The sequence below is a fragment of the Microcaecilia unicolor genome, chromosome 7, assembly GCF_901765095.1.
Source record: "Microcaecilia unicolor chromosome 7, aMicUni1.1, whole genome shotgun sequence".
NCBI classification, from domain to species: domain Eukaryota; kingdom Metazoa; phylum Chordata; class Amphibia; order Gymnophiona; family Siphonopidae; genus Microcaecilia; species Microcaecilia unicolor.
This window is the reverse complement of record NC_044037.1, coordinates 59,299,969-59,316,995: the sequence shown is the minus strand read 5'-3', so window position 1 is coordinate 59,316,995 and position 17,027 is coordinate 59,299,969. Positions and strand designations below refer to the sequence as shown.

Below are 17,027 nucleotides of genomic sequence, written 5' to 3'. Positions count from 1 at the left end.
TGCGTAACTGGCATGGTGGTAGTAGGCAGTTAGATATATGTATATCACTCAGATATACACAGAGTTAATTGAAAAGAGTTAATTGAAAGAAATAAATCTGCATTTTTTTCTTCCAAACTTGACTTGTCCTTGACAATGGGGTTAGAGAGGGAAGGGTGCTGAGACAGTTGGCCAATTTTATAATAAGTCTTTATAGAAAACTAGGCATTAAACATAAGACCTGAATTCATGAGTTAAAGCATTAATACTTCTAAGAACTAGTTTTAAGGGTTTACATTTACAAACAGTAACATGCATAGACCAGCAGTTTAAATCCTGATAAATTTAAATAAATGATTTTAACTAATCAGGATTGAACAGAGCTGGGTGCATGACCTTGTTTTGTGTAAATTGCTATGAAAATATATTCTTGAAAATTTACTGTTTTAGTGTGATGGAAACACCATAACAATAATCTGGAGATACCTGCATTCTTCTGCTAATTTTATTGCCTTTGTGTTGTGGCTGAAGTCCAGAATTACTGAGTTCACAGCTCAGAAACTTAAAACAGTCCATCTAATAGATCTATATATAGAATGCATTGATTTTTGAAACATACATTTGTGTGCTTCAGCATACTTCACATGTCATTCAGCCTGACTAAGCTTCTTCAAGTTACTTTTCTAGATTTTCTCCATGTTTACTTTAGTGCCTTAAGGTTTAATGTTGTATTTCATGCTGACTTTTTGCCGTATGTCACATTCTCCCAAGACAGTGAGAAAATGTTATGCGAGGGTAGTGAGTACACATTGGCTGCTAGCTTCATTCCAACGAGAATTTATATGAATCTAGCTCAAAAAGAAAAGGAATGAGCAAAACGTATAATAGCTAAATATGACCAGTACAGATAACTCTTAAATGACTTGTACTAAAGTATGTGCCACATTAATACACACTAATGCAGTTAGTAAATAGATCCCATTGCATAGAAAAGGGACCTATGATAAATAATGCATGTTAATGCTTACTCTGATGTAGAGAGTTTAACGGGGACAGAAATATAACCCGATCCCTCCCGTCCCCGCTGGAATCAAACCCATCCTGGCTCATCCCTGCTGGAATCTAACCCATCCCCACAAGTGGTATATTTGCCCAATTTACGCTTGCAGGGGTCAACAACATAATACTGCTTTAGGCACTTAACACACAGTAAATTCAGTGCACTAACTGCCAAATGCCTTCCACCCCCACGCTGTTCTCCACCCATGCCACATCCCGACCCCAAAAACATTTAACGCATGACTTGTTGCATGTGGGACACTACTCACAAAAATACTACAAATCCCCTTAAAATGGCTCTGCGCTAGTGGTTTCCATGTGGTAAAATGCATACTGAGTGATTTCCACAGTTTAATAAAAGGGACTCTAAATCAATAAGACAGTCTCTCATGTGCTTTAATCTGTGATGCTTAAGGAGAACACTAAAAGCTACTTTTACCAAGCAGCAGTAAAAGGGACCCTAGGATGGCATCTCTCTCCTCTTCAATCTGTTCAAAATTCTGCTGCATGACTAATATTCCGCCAGTGTCGTTATGCTCATATTAGCTCTCTCCTCAAGTCACTTGACTGGCTTCCTATCCGTTTCCGCATACAGTTTAAACTTCTCTTATTGACCTATAAGTGCATTCACTCTGCAGCTCCTCAATACCTCTCCACTCTCATCTCTCCCTACATTCCTCCCCGGGACCTCCGTTCACTGGGTAAATCTCTCTTATCTGCACCCTTCTCCTTCACCACTAACTCCAGACTCCGTTCCTTTTATCTTGCTGCACCATATGCCTGGAATAGACTTCCTGAGCCGGTACGTCAAGCTCCATCTCTGGCTGTCTTCAAATCTAAGCTAAAAGCCCCCTTTTTGATGCTGCTTTTAACTCCTAACCCTTATTCACTTGTTCAGAACCCTTATTTTATCATCCTCACTTTAATATTCCTTTATCTCTTGTTTGTCCTGTTTGTCTGTCCTAGTTAGATTGTAAGCTCTGTCGAGCAGGGACTGTCTCTTCAAGTTCAGGTGTACAGCGCTGCGTACGTCTAGTAGCACTTTACAAATGATAAGTAGTAGTAGCAGCATCAGCGTATGGGCTTACCACGTGTTGAGGGCAAAGCCACCTTTTACCACCGCCGGTAAAAGGCATTTTCTGGGAAAGGGAAGGAAATGGCATTGGCACATGGCCATTTCCTGGGGTAGCCCAGTGGTAGAGTCGAATCGCCACACAGCAAGCCAGCAGTAGGCCCACCACACTTTGATAAAAGGGCCCTGAAATGCATTAAATAATAGCTGGCAATATTTGTCACCTGCAGTGTACTCATGCTTACAAAATACATGCTTTTTCGTAAATTGTTCAAACCAAACAAAAGAGAAAATATTTTTCAGTCAAAGGCTCAGATTAGTACAAGAAAATAAATAGCACACCGTCAAAACTAATTCAGTCACAGTGTGTGGCTGTGTGCCTAGTGAATCATTCTAGAATTCTCCATTATGCATTTCTCGAGATTGACTGCCACCATTCACAGCAGTGGGAGAAGCAAGAAGAAACTTTTACCTTCACTTTATATTTACGAAGTAAACATTTTAATGATCAAAGAATCTTTTGCTGGTGGCATTTTCCTTTAGTAGGTGGCTACCATTTGGGACTCCCTGTACTAAGAAGCAGAATGTCCTGACAGTTTAAAAGAGTGTTTTAAGGTGATTGATGAGATGGTGCTATGGACTACTACAACTGCAACACTCAAACTTTCTCAAAAGCAAAAGGTAGTCATATGTTATGGGGCATCATCATAATAAGTTTAATCATTCTGTCAACACCAAAGGCCAAATGTACCTTAAATCACTTATTGCATATTTTTCTGTAAGTTATACAGCCCTAGTAATCACTGTAACACTAATTCAAACACCATGAGTATTCACCGGGGCTATTATTCTTATAATTGCACACAGATTAACATCATCTATGCTGTTTTGTTTAGCTAATGCTAATAATGAATGAATGAACTCACAGTCACTCACAACCGAACCCTCTTACTAGCATGAGGCAAGTAAGTAATGTTAATAATGAAGTGAACAAATAAACATAAAAAACCATCTCCATATAGCAGAGCAGCGAGTCAGCAAAGGCAACAGAAAAAACAGTGGAGAAATAACCCCCCCAAAATGAATGATGACCAGGGTAATCGATGACCTGGTCATCACTGATTTCTTGGAACATCTCCACTGTTTTTGCTGTTTCAAGTAATGTTATCACTCACAGCCATTTGATGATGGCTAGCCGTGTCAACTTAATAAATATGGTTTTACACTATAGTCACCCTAATTTAATAAGCAAAATCAATTAACAAAGCCTTATTCAATTGAGCTAATATAACCATTCTGCTAACAGGTACCAGTGTTGTTATCTCTGCCCTATATTCCCTACATATATTTAACAACCCAATGACCAACTCAAAAACCACATTAATTCAATAATTTCAATCAACCCAACGCACACATGGGAAGCTCGCCACCGCTTCCCCAATACCATCCCTTCTGCATTGCAACTCTTTCAAAGAGATCAGACTCAGACAGGCCAGAATGCTACCTTAAAAATTCCAGTTGACTCTCTCTGGGTTTGAGGTGGGCTTGTGGGCAGGAAGTTGGAACACTAGGCTGCTGCTGATGCACCCAGTGCTGCTCCATGGGGAAGACTGGAAGGTTCGCTGAACTTTGCTTGCTCACTCGTGTGCATGTGAAGTCATTGCATGGAAAACTCTGACAAGATTCACTGGCTTGCAAAGTCTCGAAGATTTGCTGGCATGCACATGGAAGACTGATTTGCTGGCACTGCTGAGAAGTCGCTACATGTATATGCCAGTAGGTTAGGTGACCTCTGATGCTGCTGGTTTGCATCAGCCTGGGAGCAGAGATGGTTAATGGGAGACTTTCTCAGTGCGCCTGTGCTGATTAATGCAAGGAGGAAGAGGAGGATGCAAACCCATGACCTGGTGTACCAAAGCCAAAAGACTTGGGCCTCAGCCATAGGGGTCACCTAGCTGCAACCCAGGTTCAAGGAAACATGCGCTCCAGTGGTAGAACAGATGCCCGCCCCTGAGAGAAGCTCATTGGACCAGCAAGAGGTGCGGCTAACCTTTGATCATATGTAAGGAGAGCCAGGCAGATAACGCATGCTGGTACAACAGTTTTTCATGAGTCTGCCCTGTGTTTACTGCACCTAGCTCCTCTTTACTGCCTAGTAAAGAGTTCTGCCCTACTATGCTTTGCATTTAGTTTCTGCTTCACACCTAATTTCTGCACTACATTCAGTTCCTCCTCCATGCCAGGTTCCTACCCATGTCTGCACTGCTCCACACTGCCTTGGGCCTAGCTGCTTTCTCTGTTCTCCTCCCTGATATAAATCTTTAAGCCGGTGGATGGCAGTGAGAAATTCCTCGGATGTATACGGTTTCTTCCTGACAGTGGCGTAGGAGGGGGTGGGCGGGAGGGGCGGTCCGCCCAGCTGCACGCGCTCGGGGGGGGGTGCTGGCCCCACTGGTTCCCTGCTCTCTCTGCCCCGGAACAGGTTCCTGTTCCGGGGCAGAGAGAGCAGGGAACCAGCGGGGCCGACGCAGCTCGAGTGACGTGTACTCGGGGGCGGATCGGCCCTCCCCACAGGTAAGAATGCGGTCCGGGGGGGTTGCGCCCCAGGGGGGTGCGCCGCAGGGGGGGGGTCGTGCCGTGCTGCACCCGGGGGGTGCGCAGCGGCGACCCCGCCCCGGGTGCCATTAGCCCTCGCTACGGCACTGCTTCCTTGCTGCAGCACGGAAAATAGCGAAACAAAGCGCTCTTGTTGAAAAAGATTGGAGTTCTATCAGTCAAGGGGATCCAGCAGTGCACTGCCCTCCTGGGTTGGAGTACATTGAAGGTTTATGGAGTGACAGCCTGAGAGAGAATGAGCGACATTTCCAATAACAGCTTCAGTGATAGTGACGACAGTTTCAGCTAAAAGCCATGTATCTTTTTGTGGTTTCTGACTCTATGTTCCCTTTTGAATGTGCAGCGTGCTACCTTGCTGGGTTCCAGCTTGATTTTTGCAAATTTAGTAGCAATTTCAGAATTTGCCATTTTTTGTAGATATTTTATATGATCATTCACATGTTCGTCTTTTCATATTGAGAGGGTTTTTTTTTTTTTTTAAATCAGTGATTTTCTCCATCGGTGGGAGTTTTGCGGCTGATTCTTTTTTCCCTCCTCGCTTTCAATTGACCAATGATAATACCTGACTTCCATCTATTATAGTGGGCTTTCTAATACTTGATGCATTTGTCCCTATTGGGAGTGTTGAGGTCTGGTTTGTTTATATTTGTTTAAACTTCGGTAAGAAGTTTGAAGGTTACAGTGTGAATCAGATACAAGTTTTCAAACTAGTTTTTGAAATAGCTTGTAATTTATAGTTATTATATTTATATCCCACATTATCTCAGATAGGATTCAAGTTCAAGGTGGCTCACAATATAACAAAAGTAGAACTGACAGGGTGTGTCGATTACACAGAATAAAGGCAGGTACAATTGTCTAGGTGCAAGTAAGAATCGACTCATAAGTAATCCCCCTATTTACTAAGCTGTGCTAGCGGGTTGCCGGTGTGGCAATGCCAACACAGACCATTCAAGTGAATGGAATTAGCGCACGGCAGCTGCTGGCACAGCTTAGTAAATGGAAGTGGGAGGGTAAAAATTTTATAAAATACCTACTTAATCATCTTACTCTACCTATTCTTCACCCCCCCCCCCCCCCCAGTAATGCCTATGCATATAGGACTAAATTCAGTAAATGATGCCCAAATTTGTTGGCGAAAACAATACACTCTAAGGGAGAGATTCCTATATGGTATCTAAAAAATCAGCGCTGAAATCAGTGCTAAGTGTATTCTATAATTGGTGCCTAAAATAGCACATACTAAACGCTAGAGACACCCATAGGAATACTTTGAATTGTAGAATCTGTTCTATGAACATAAATTGAGGGTTCCTCAATGTATGAAACAATATATTTTAGGGGTTCTGCCATAGTAAAAGTTTGGGAATCACTGTTGAAGGGATGTTTCAGGTACATCTTTCAAAGGAAACAGTTCCATGGGGAATCGTCATGAAAAAGATTATTTTGTGCAAACATGCTGAGGGGTTTTGCAGGAAATTTTGTTTGCTTAAATTTTCCCTTCACAGAGAATTAATGCTTGAACAAAATATTTTCTCTTTCAAAAGGCTGCCAGCAAATGTCCTCCTGACTTTGGGCATTCTTTCCATCCATTATGCAGCAAAGTTAGTTAGAAGGCAAAGTCACTGTCTGATTTCCCTACAGTCTTGATATGACGATCAAAACTGTAAGCAACAGAATGCATTGTGGATGTTCACCCTGATGCACATAGTAAAGATGGCTGTAATAACAATAATAAATGTCTTCCATCATTTGGACAACATATCACCCAATCAACTGATCCATCTCCAGAGATTTAACCATGCAAGCATACACCATGACAAAAATAAACCAGGAAAATTCAAATAGCATGAAAAGTAGAGCTGTTAACGGATATCATTTATATAAACATCTGCTCATCTTGGAAATAAAATTAATTTAGATATTTCAATGACAAAATAAGTGCTGATAAATAATATAAGACTTTAATAGCAAAATATCCTTGTAATTTATGAGGGACTACTATCGGGTTTTTTTTTTAATTAAAAGCTCTTTGCAGTGCACATCATTACTATGCAGCTTAGATATCCATTAGCATTATAATCTATATCATGAACAGAAATGTGGTAGTACAAAAGACATAATATTTTCCAGTTGAAATAGAGGCCAAGCTTTCTGAGTTTTCACGTAACAGATATTAGAATTTTCTCTTAGCACCAAGATAATAGGCAGTATAACACACCTCAGCAAACACATGCAGCTTTTCACTCAACAAAAGCATTTCCAGTACAACTGGGTTTTATGAAAGAAGTTCTCAATCTATTCTGAAATGAAATATTTCCTATTGGGTAGCACTTTGAACTTAATAAAGAATGCACCACTGAGTGAATAGAAAAATAGATTCGTCCAACTCCAGTAAAGGTTGTCTCTTACCGTGATCGTGTTTTAAGAAAAGCTGTGGAGTTTTTCAGACAAGGCAGAAGAAGTCTTGTGGGTTGACACCAAAGCGTGTTATTTTTCCTATAGTCTGTTAACAATAAACATAAGATTTTTGTCTCTTTCCAGTGGCAAAATATTCAGGACTTTTGCAACCTACTTCCTCTTTCCTCTTCCCCTGATCTGCTGACAAATTTTCCCTAAAGAAACCCTTGTCTTCCTTTCTGAACGGAAATCTCCTGATAAATGTGTTCTCTTGAACTTCCTCACTAACTGACTCCAGGGATCATTTCCCGTGGTTTTGCTGGCTGCTTTTTCTAAACATCTCATTAAAGACATGCTGCGTGATTTCATTGTTTCTGTAGCCTATATCTAGGATGTTTAGTGTGAAGTTTTCAGGAAATATTTACTTTTTCCTCAATGGAATTATTTCAAACTTTGCTGTGGAAATATCATTCATAGAATGTTATGGATTTCTTCAACCCTATGAAAAATATCTACCTGTTATTTCTGGCTGTGATATCATTGATAAAAGGACAGAGAAACAGAGGAGGTCTTTTACTAAGGCACACTCACTTTTTAGCACCACGTTAAACATTAGAGACGCCAATGCATTCCTATAGGCATCTCTAATGTTTAGCGTGCCCACAATTTTAGCACGCGCTAAAACATGAGCGTGCTTTAGTTAAAGACGCCCAGAATTTCAAACCTTTATCTCCAATCTTGCGGTCTATTTACTAAAATGTGGTAAGAAGATTTTGCACTTGCACTTTGGGACAGATTGAGTAATTGGTGTTTCAAAAATCAGTGCTAAGCCCTGTTCTATAAAGGACACTATTTATAGAATAGCTCTTAGGAACAATTCCCGCACCTAAAGTTGAGAGCCAGAATTTACTCCAGCTGAACCTGGTGTAAATACCGGTGCCAAACTTAGGGACCCTTTTTGCATACAGCGCATGCCAAATCAGCACTACTGCCTGGCTGGCGCATGAGCCGGGTGGTAATTCTGTGGTAGAAAATAATTTTCTACCACGGGCCGCTTACACTACAGTAAACAGCAATTGGCGCACACTGCATGTTTAACATGCGGGTAGCCAAAAACAACCACAAAAGTGGAGAAACTGGATCCGCTATGAGGGGAAGCACAGAAACAGAGAAGTAGCATGATCAACAGGATGCCTCCAAAAAAACCAAGGAGACGAAGAATAAGTAATAAAATGTCCTTTAATAGTAGAAAATAAGACTCGACACAGCACCGTGTTTCGGCAAAAAATGCCTGCCTCAGCAGCGTGTATACAGTAAATGCCAGTGGGTGGATCTAAACCAAATCAAGCCTTTAAAAAGACTGGTAGATATGCAGGATACATTGGTAGAAAGCACAAGCAAAACTAGAAGGAGATACTTTTGTGGACACGATTCTCCTTTTAGTTTTGCTTGTGCTTTCTACCAATGTATCCTGGCATTTCAGTGCATAAATGGCACTATTCCATGGTTCCCAAACTTGGTCCTAAAGGCACCCCAGCCAGTCAGGTTTTCAGGATATCCACAATGATATGCCATGAAAGAGATTTGCATGCAATGGATATCTTGAAAACCTGACTGTCTGGGGTGCCTCCAGGACCAGGTTTGAGAACCACTGCACTATTCTATAGCAGCACAAAAACACTTCTGATCCGCCCATGCCACTCCCCTGACATGCCCGCTTTGAGCTTAGCGCTAAGGGATATAGGCAGTTGTTGTTATAGAATAGCATGTAGGCAGATGCACACCCAAATCCAATTAGTGCCAACTGCAATAATTGTTAAGGCCAATTAATGCATAGCTTATGGCCCTTTTACTAAGCCACGCTGTAGGCGTGCACTAAAAATTAACACGCACTAATGATAGAGACACCCATTATATTCCTATGGGTGACTCTTGTCAGTATGCATTAAATTTTAGCACACGCTAAAAGGTTTGCACCTACAACGCGGCTTAGTAAACAGGGCCCAAGATGCAAGTGCAACTAAGGATCGGCATCAAAATGTCAACATCCTATATAGAGTCCAGGGGATTATGTCCAAAAACTAGTACAAGATGATTACAAAGGCTGTGCAGTAACTGATAGGCACATGTCCAGCATCCCCCCTACAGTATGTTTTATTTTTCTTTTATTTATGGTTTATTAAATTTACTACACTGCTTGACTTTATCAGATCATAGCACTTCACAAAATAAACAATAACGGTAAAACATAAAATGGTAGATTCAGTAAATAGCGCCTAAAAAAATCAGCACCAAAAAACCCCCTGCTTAAACATTATCTATAAGCTGCACCTAAAGTTTGGCACGGTTTATAGAATAACACTTAAGTATTATGGTTGTGTGTAAATGTAGACGCGACCATCTGCACCAGTGAAAACATGGTGCAAATGACAGCACCTAAATTTTCGTGTTGAACACCATTATTCTGTAATTGCATGCGTAACTCAAACCACACCCCCATTCCACCCCAAACACCCATAACCATCCCCTTTCGGTGTCCCCTTTTTTGGCCCGCGCCTAATTTTACACACTAACACCCATGAAATCAAATATTGGCAATAATTGCTTCTACAAGAAGCAATTATTGCCAATAATTACACGCGCAAATTGGCAACATGCCTAAATTTGAACACTCAATTTTTGGCAACCTTTTCAGAATAAGGGGGAAAATAATATACTACATAAAATGAGCAGGAAATCTAATAATATGACAGGAAAGTACACCAGCAAACACACAATAACACACCAATCTGAGCAGCTTAGAAAAAAGAATCATGCAGAAAAGTTTCCTACGCATGTTAATGTCAACTGCGCTTAGCATGGATGCACCTAACACCAGCTCTTGGCAGTTGACTCTACTTATCAGGCACTAATTTCAATGGGTAGCCATTGCCCAATCTCTGCCCATGTGCCACTCAGCCATTGGCCCATCCCGCACCAAGCAGTTAACATAGGATTTTTCTTGCACTGGCTGTTTTAGCATGAAGTAGTCTACACTAATGGTTAGCATGTGTTAAAGCCCACACGGCTTGGGATACTTTAGTAAACATGCCCCTCTGTGTTTCAGTGGGCAGTAGCTAGAAGGTAACAACTCAGCTCTTCATTTTTTGAATTTCACTTACTCTTTTATATTTTATTATTACACATAGCAGTCTAAAGAGCCCTTTTATCAAATGTCAGCACAAAGTGGCCTTAACACGCCTTTATGCAGGTCATTCCCATGTGCTAAGGCCATTTTTACCGCTGGGGTAAAATGGCCAATTTTTCAATTTTAGTTGGCCTTGTGCTAATTTTCCCATTAGCATGTGGCCATTAGTGCGTGAGCCCATACTGCCACCTATTTGTAGGCAGTAGGGACACGTGCAATAACCTGTGCTAATCGATTAGTAGGATGGCAATTTTAAGAAGGTAGTGACACACAAGAAAGCTAAAAATTGTCCTGACAGTTAATGGTGCCAGATCTAGCTCTGGTTCCAATTGACTTGGAAGCCCAAATGTGCAGGAGGAAACTACTACCAAGACAAAATAAAAAAAACAACAACACTCATGAATATACTTAAAAGATTAACACAAACCCACTTCCCATTCTCTGAACTCACACATTTTTCAACTAGTTTTCTAAGGGGTCCTTTTACTAAGGGGCCCTTTTAATAAGCTACGTAAGTGTCTACACGTACCCACGTGGGCCAAAAGGAGTTACCGCCCAGCTACCATTTGGGTCTTGTGGCAATTCATTTTTGGTGCATCTGATTCCACACAGCCGAAAAATAATATTTTCAGGCATTCGTATTGGGTGCGCGCCAAGTGGTACTTGATGCACGTAGGTCATTACCGCCCATTACCGCATGCGACTTTACCACTAGGTCAATGGCTGCAGTAAGGTCTCAGACCCAAAATGGATGTATGGCAATTTTCATTATGCCGCACGTCATTTTCGGCAAAAATTTTAAAAGGCATTTTTTTACAGGTGTGCTGAAAAATGATTCTGTGCACGCCCAAAACCCGCACCCACACTACCACAAGCCATTTTTCAGCACACCTTAGTAAAAGGACCCCTCAGTTATATTAGGCACTAATGCACACCTAACACAACAAAAATGGCCTCAGACTGCACATGCTTAAGCATCCTGCCCTAGCTTTGCCAATTGCACGTGCTAATTGCAGGGTAAATACTTTTTTTTTTTTTTTTTGAGGGGGTGTATTGCAGCAGACAGTGGACATTCCTGAACTGACCAGTAGTCACATCTATATATTACTGCACACTAACTGGATAGCACAGATTTAACATGGAAGCCCTTACCACCTAAGAACATAAGAATAGTCATACTGGGTCCCAATGGTCCATCTAGCCCAGTATCCAGCTTCCAGCAGTGGCCAATCCAGGTCACAAGAACCTGGCAGAAACCCAATTAGTAGCAACATTCCATGCTACTAATCCCAGGGCAAGCAGTGGCTTTCCCCATGTCCATCTCAATAACAGACTAGGGACTTTTCCTCCAGGAACTTGTCATAAGTACATAAGTATTGCCATACTGGGAAAGACCAAAGGTCCATCGAGCCCAGCATCCTGTTTCCAACAGTGGCCAATCCAGGTCACAAATACCCGGCAAGATCCCAAAAATGTACAAAACATTTTATACTGCTTATCCCAGAATTAGTGGATTTTCCCCAAGTCCATTTAATAACAGTCTATGGACTTTTTCTTTAGGAAGACGCCCAAACCTTTTTTAAACTCTGCTAAGCTAACCGCCTTTACCACATTCTCTGGCAATGAATTCCAGAGTTTTGATTACATGGTGAATGAAGAAAATTTTTCTCTGATTCGTTTTAAATTTGTCCAAACATTTTTTAATCCCAGATATGCTAACTGCTGTTACAACATCCTCCAGCAGCAAGTTCCAGAACTTAACTATTCTTTGAGTTAAAAAATATTTCCTCCTATTTATTTTAAAAGTAGTTCCATGTAATTCATTGTATCCTCCCTGGTCTTTGTACTTTTTAGAGTGAAAATTGATTTGCTTCTACCTGTTCTACACCACTCAGGATTTTATAGACTTCAATGATATTTCCCCCTCAGGCATCTCTTTTCCAAGCTGAAGAACCCTAACCCCTTTAGCCTTTCCTCATATGAGAAGAGTTCCATCACCTTTATCACTTTGTAGCTCTTCTTGAACCGTTTCTAATTCAGCTATATATTTTTTTGGGAGATACTGCAACCAGAATTGAATGCAATACTCAAAGTGAAGTCCCAACATGGAGCGATACAGAGACATTATAGTATTCTTGGTCTTATTTACCATCCCTTTCCTAATAATTCCTAGCATCCTGTTTGCTTTTTTGGCCACTACCACACACTGGACAGAAGGTTTCATCATATAATCACACCTAGATCTCTTCCTTGGGTGCTGACTCCCAAGGTGGACCATAGGTAACTATGATTTGGATTATTCTTCCCAATGTGCATCACTTTGCATTTGTCCACATTAAATTTCATCTGCCCAGTCTTCCAGTTTGCCAAGGTCTTCCTGTAATTTTTCACAATCCACACATGTTTTGAAAACTCTGAATAGTTTTGTGTCATCTGCAAATTTAATCACCTCACTCATCATTCAGGTCATGGGTGGAAGTAAGTGCTCAAGCAGTAATTTTTTTAAATCACCGTGCGCTAATGGTAATATTAGAGCACAACAATAAATGAAAATAATGGAAAATAAGGAGGCTTTACAGCCACAGTAAAAATGGCCTTAGCAAGTAGGAAAAACCAGGTAAGGGCATGGTAAGGCCAACTTTTACTGCAGCTTAGTAAATGGACCCTTACGTGTTCTATTTACTATGCTAAATTAGCTGCTCAATATGGCAATTAGTATACATGAACCGTTATGCTAATTTCCATATTAAAGAGTCCTTTTGCCAAGCTGTGGTAAAAAAAGATGGCCTTAACACCCTCTTATGCGTTAAGGCCATTTTTACAGCAGCTGTAAAATTGCCCTTTTTCAATTATTTTCATTTATGGCTGTGCACTGTTGCCATTTGCGTGTGGCCATTTAAGATTACCATGTGACCACTTACCTATGTGATAAAGTAGATGTGCTAACTGGTTATCCCACTTTCTGCCCATGACTGGTTAGTGTTCACACATGTCTAAACTAACACGAAACGCATTAGCATGTCCTGCGTTAGGCTTTTTTTTCTGAATTAAACGTGTATTAACACAACACAGCGTAGTAAAAGGACCCCATAAGATGCCATTTTGGAGCAGAAAATGGGTGGAAATAGATTGTTACTACCTTTCAGTTAACTTAGAGATCATTGCCAAGTGTTAACAACAGATAAGACTGATCTAAAGAGCATAGCTATTTGCATCATGTATTATCGGTTTTGCAATTAATGCATAGTAGTGATTTTTTTTCCTTAGTTATCTGCAAAGTAGCCATCCAAAAAGTGTTAGAAATTCCTCCAGCAATTTGCACAGAGGATTTACACTTACTGGAGGAGATTCTATATATGGCGCCCGGAAAATCCATACGGAAATAATTTTTACCTAAGTTTATTCTATAAGATTTAATTACAGTATATAGGATTATGTTTAGTTGATATCCCAGTGCTTAAAACTATGTCTATCCATTTACACCAATAAAAATGTGGCGTAAATCCCTGCGCACAGATTTATGTGGACTGGGCCATATTTTATGACAATGCACATAAATTTGGGAACACCCACAAAATGCCCATTTCCCGCCCATAACCATGCCCCTTTTTGAATGTGTGCATTAGAATTTAGGTGCAGTGACACTTAGCAAGTTATGCACGTAAATTCTAATTGTTGCCAGTTAATGCCTATTATTGCTTAAGTGTTGTTAAGAAAGCTGATTGGCTTGTTAAGCCAATTATGTTAAGCACACGGTTATGGAATACACTTAGATTCAGACACGGAATGCTAGGCGCGATATACAGAATCTGGAAGATCATGCATTGATTTTGGTTACTACTGTGCAGTGGAATGGAGTCAGGCTGTTCAAAGACTAGAGACGCTGAATGAGAATAGCAAGCTTTAATAAAGGATAACTCAACATGGTACCATGTTTCGGCACTCAGGGTGCCTTCTTCAGGAGTCTGCACAAATACAAATAAAAGCATATAAACAAACATATAAAAAATACATACCAAATAATTTTCAATTCAGACAAATATTGGATATCAATTATAAGTAAGAAAAACTTATAAAAACATACAGATAATATATTCAAATTATGTACTAAAATAAGTTTTGACAATTCAGATATGAACAATGAATATTCAGTTATAATTAGAGAACTTCTTATGTTCCAGTGCATGTAAATCTATGTTCAGGGATTTATGCCATGTTTTCATTGGTGTAAGTGGAGGCACATAGTTTTAGGTGCTATGATATCAACTAAGCATATTCTGTATACTGTGTCTAAATCTAAGCACCACTTATAGAATATGCTTAGGCAGAAATATTTACCACATGGATTTTTTAGGCATATTCCCCCGGATTCTATAAAGTGCGCTTAGATTTAGGCACTGAAATCGACGCAGATTCTATAATACCATGTATAACTTAATTGACGTAAGCTAATGCGCGCTATCAGCACTTAACAAGCAATAATAAGCACTAATTTGGACTGATCAGAATTTAGGTGCACAACTCGCTAAGCATTCTCTGTAATGATGTGCACTGAACTTCTAACATGTGCAGACAAAAGGGGCATGGTTATGGATGAGGAAATGGGTGTTCTGAAATTCAGGCACCTAATTATAGCATATGGCCCAGTGCGTCTAAATCTACGCGCCTGGATTTTCACCATGTTGTTTGTGTAAATGGATGCGTGCAGATTTAGGCGCTGAAATATCAGCGCCTAAATCTAGGAGCCGATCATAGAATATGCTTAGTAGACACTGATTTCAACGCCATATATAGAATCGCCTCCATTATATAGAATCTGGCCCTTAGCGCATAGTGCACATATATTCTAATTAATGGCAAATAGTGCTGATAATTGCTTCTTAACATCCAATTATCAGCGCTGATTAGCTTAACCAATCAGGTTATGTACATTGTTATGAAATACGCTTCAATTTCCATGCAGAAATCTCAATGCGATACACAGAATCTGGGGGATAGTGTATTTTAATGCACTAAGCTCATTCCTAACACATCCCTAAAACAGGGCTTTTTATTTTTGCAAGTCCAGCGCTAATTTTTCCATTAACGCGAGAGACCTGCAACATATTAATGTGGGAGCATTTACCATCTTTAGGAGGTGTTAAGTGCTCCAGTGTTAAGTCTGCATTATCCAATTAGCTGGAAGATGCGCTCCCGCCCCATACCCCCTCCTAAAATAAGTTAGGAAAAAGAAATCAAATAGCTCGTTGTAACATAATCCATTTTAACGGTAGCACACAATGATATCTCTCCCCTCCCCCACTCCATAACTCTAGTAGCCTACTTTTTGTTTATTTATTTTTGGCTTTTATCATTTTGTTTTATGCTTTTGCTGCTAATATAAAGCAATACTCTTGATTTCTCCTGTTTAAAGCCTTTCGGAGTCTTCTGTTCTACCTGAGTGCTACTGATAAAAGAATGTATCTTTTCTTCCTTTTTAAAAAAAAACCCATAATAGGTTTTCTGAGAAAATAAAAGAAAAAAAAAACTGTAGTGCGTGCTCAAGATCTCCAGGTTGATACACACCCAGGTTTCAGCTGTGTACAAGGATGCAGAGAAAAGCAAAGAATGTGTATTATTATTATTACTACTACTACAATAAATTCAATTACAATATTCATGTGTACTCATAGCATCTTCTTATTTGTTGGGAAAACCAGAATCAGAAAGTGTCATTGGCTAGTTATCCAGCAATGCACATGTATGTTTCCATGTCATATATGTGAGTTCAGTACTGCAAAACAAATGCCTGGCTACTTGGGTTAAATCTAAGACACCAAGGCCATTTTGTTTACTGCTGCAAATTTACTCTAAACCTCTGCTGTAATTGATCCTGAGCTGTACCTTAAGATTGCCAAAAATTATTTTTATGTCTGTGCAATTTATCTCTGAGGACTGCTTCGTCAATATTTTATAGCATCCTGAGACGACTGCTATATTGCCTTGTTTCATCAACGAGGGGGGCAGATAAAGCTATTGATCTTTTTTTTCTTGTTTTATATCTTCCAGTATGTTGAAGGAAAATAAGTCAATATTAAATACAAAGATTACATCTCTATTGTTGTATTGATTATAAATTAGGGATGTACAGTGCAACAGTTGAGATGATATTGGAACCAGATAGCCTTATCTTTTAGTTTGAAAGATGCCTTTTGTAAAGACAATATTAATCTCTTTTTTCTTCTTAAAGGGATTTATTGAAATAATTGTGTTTCCCTCTCAGAAGACTTATTGACTCATTTGTATTTGAAGTTTTGACAGCTTTCAGTGTCAGACTTTTCCTACACACCACAATTGCATGGATTTAGATTTTAAGCTTTATTCAGTCTTCTAAATCTGAACTCAAGGTGAGATACATATTGCCAGTGGTTGCTTAATTCCTAGCTCCACCCAAAATCTCTGCTAAAAGTAAAATTTTGTACCTGAGGCAATAGAGGTTTAAGGAGCCCTTCTACTAAGCTGTGTTCAGCAGCTAATCTGGGATTGTCAGCATGGCAAAGATAGTGCTATCATCAACTGTCCTAAGAGGGTAGCCATTGCAGTAAAATCCCCACTTCAGCTCCTAACATTAGAATGTGAAAGATCTGGGCTTTGACATGGATGGGTGGAGGAGTGGCAGGCTGCAACACCTAGTGTACAGGTTAATACCATGTGCTAGCTGTCAGGAATGCCAAA

The 17,027-nt window shown here is 40.0% G+C and overlaps 1 protein-coding gene across 1 annotated transcript in view; it reads right to left on the bottom strand.

Moving 5' to 3' along the window:
• Window positions 1-7,194, bottom strand: part of KLHL4 (kelch like family member 4) — a 344,793-nt gene extending 337,599 nt beyond the window's left edge. The window contains exon 1 of the mRNA XM_030209452.1: window positions 7,139-7,194. The gene's annotated coding sequence lies outside the window, so the exon portion shown is untranslated. The remainder of the gene's footprint in view (window positions 1-7,138) is intronic.
• Window positions 7,195-17,027: the final 9,833 nt, after the last annotated feature.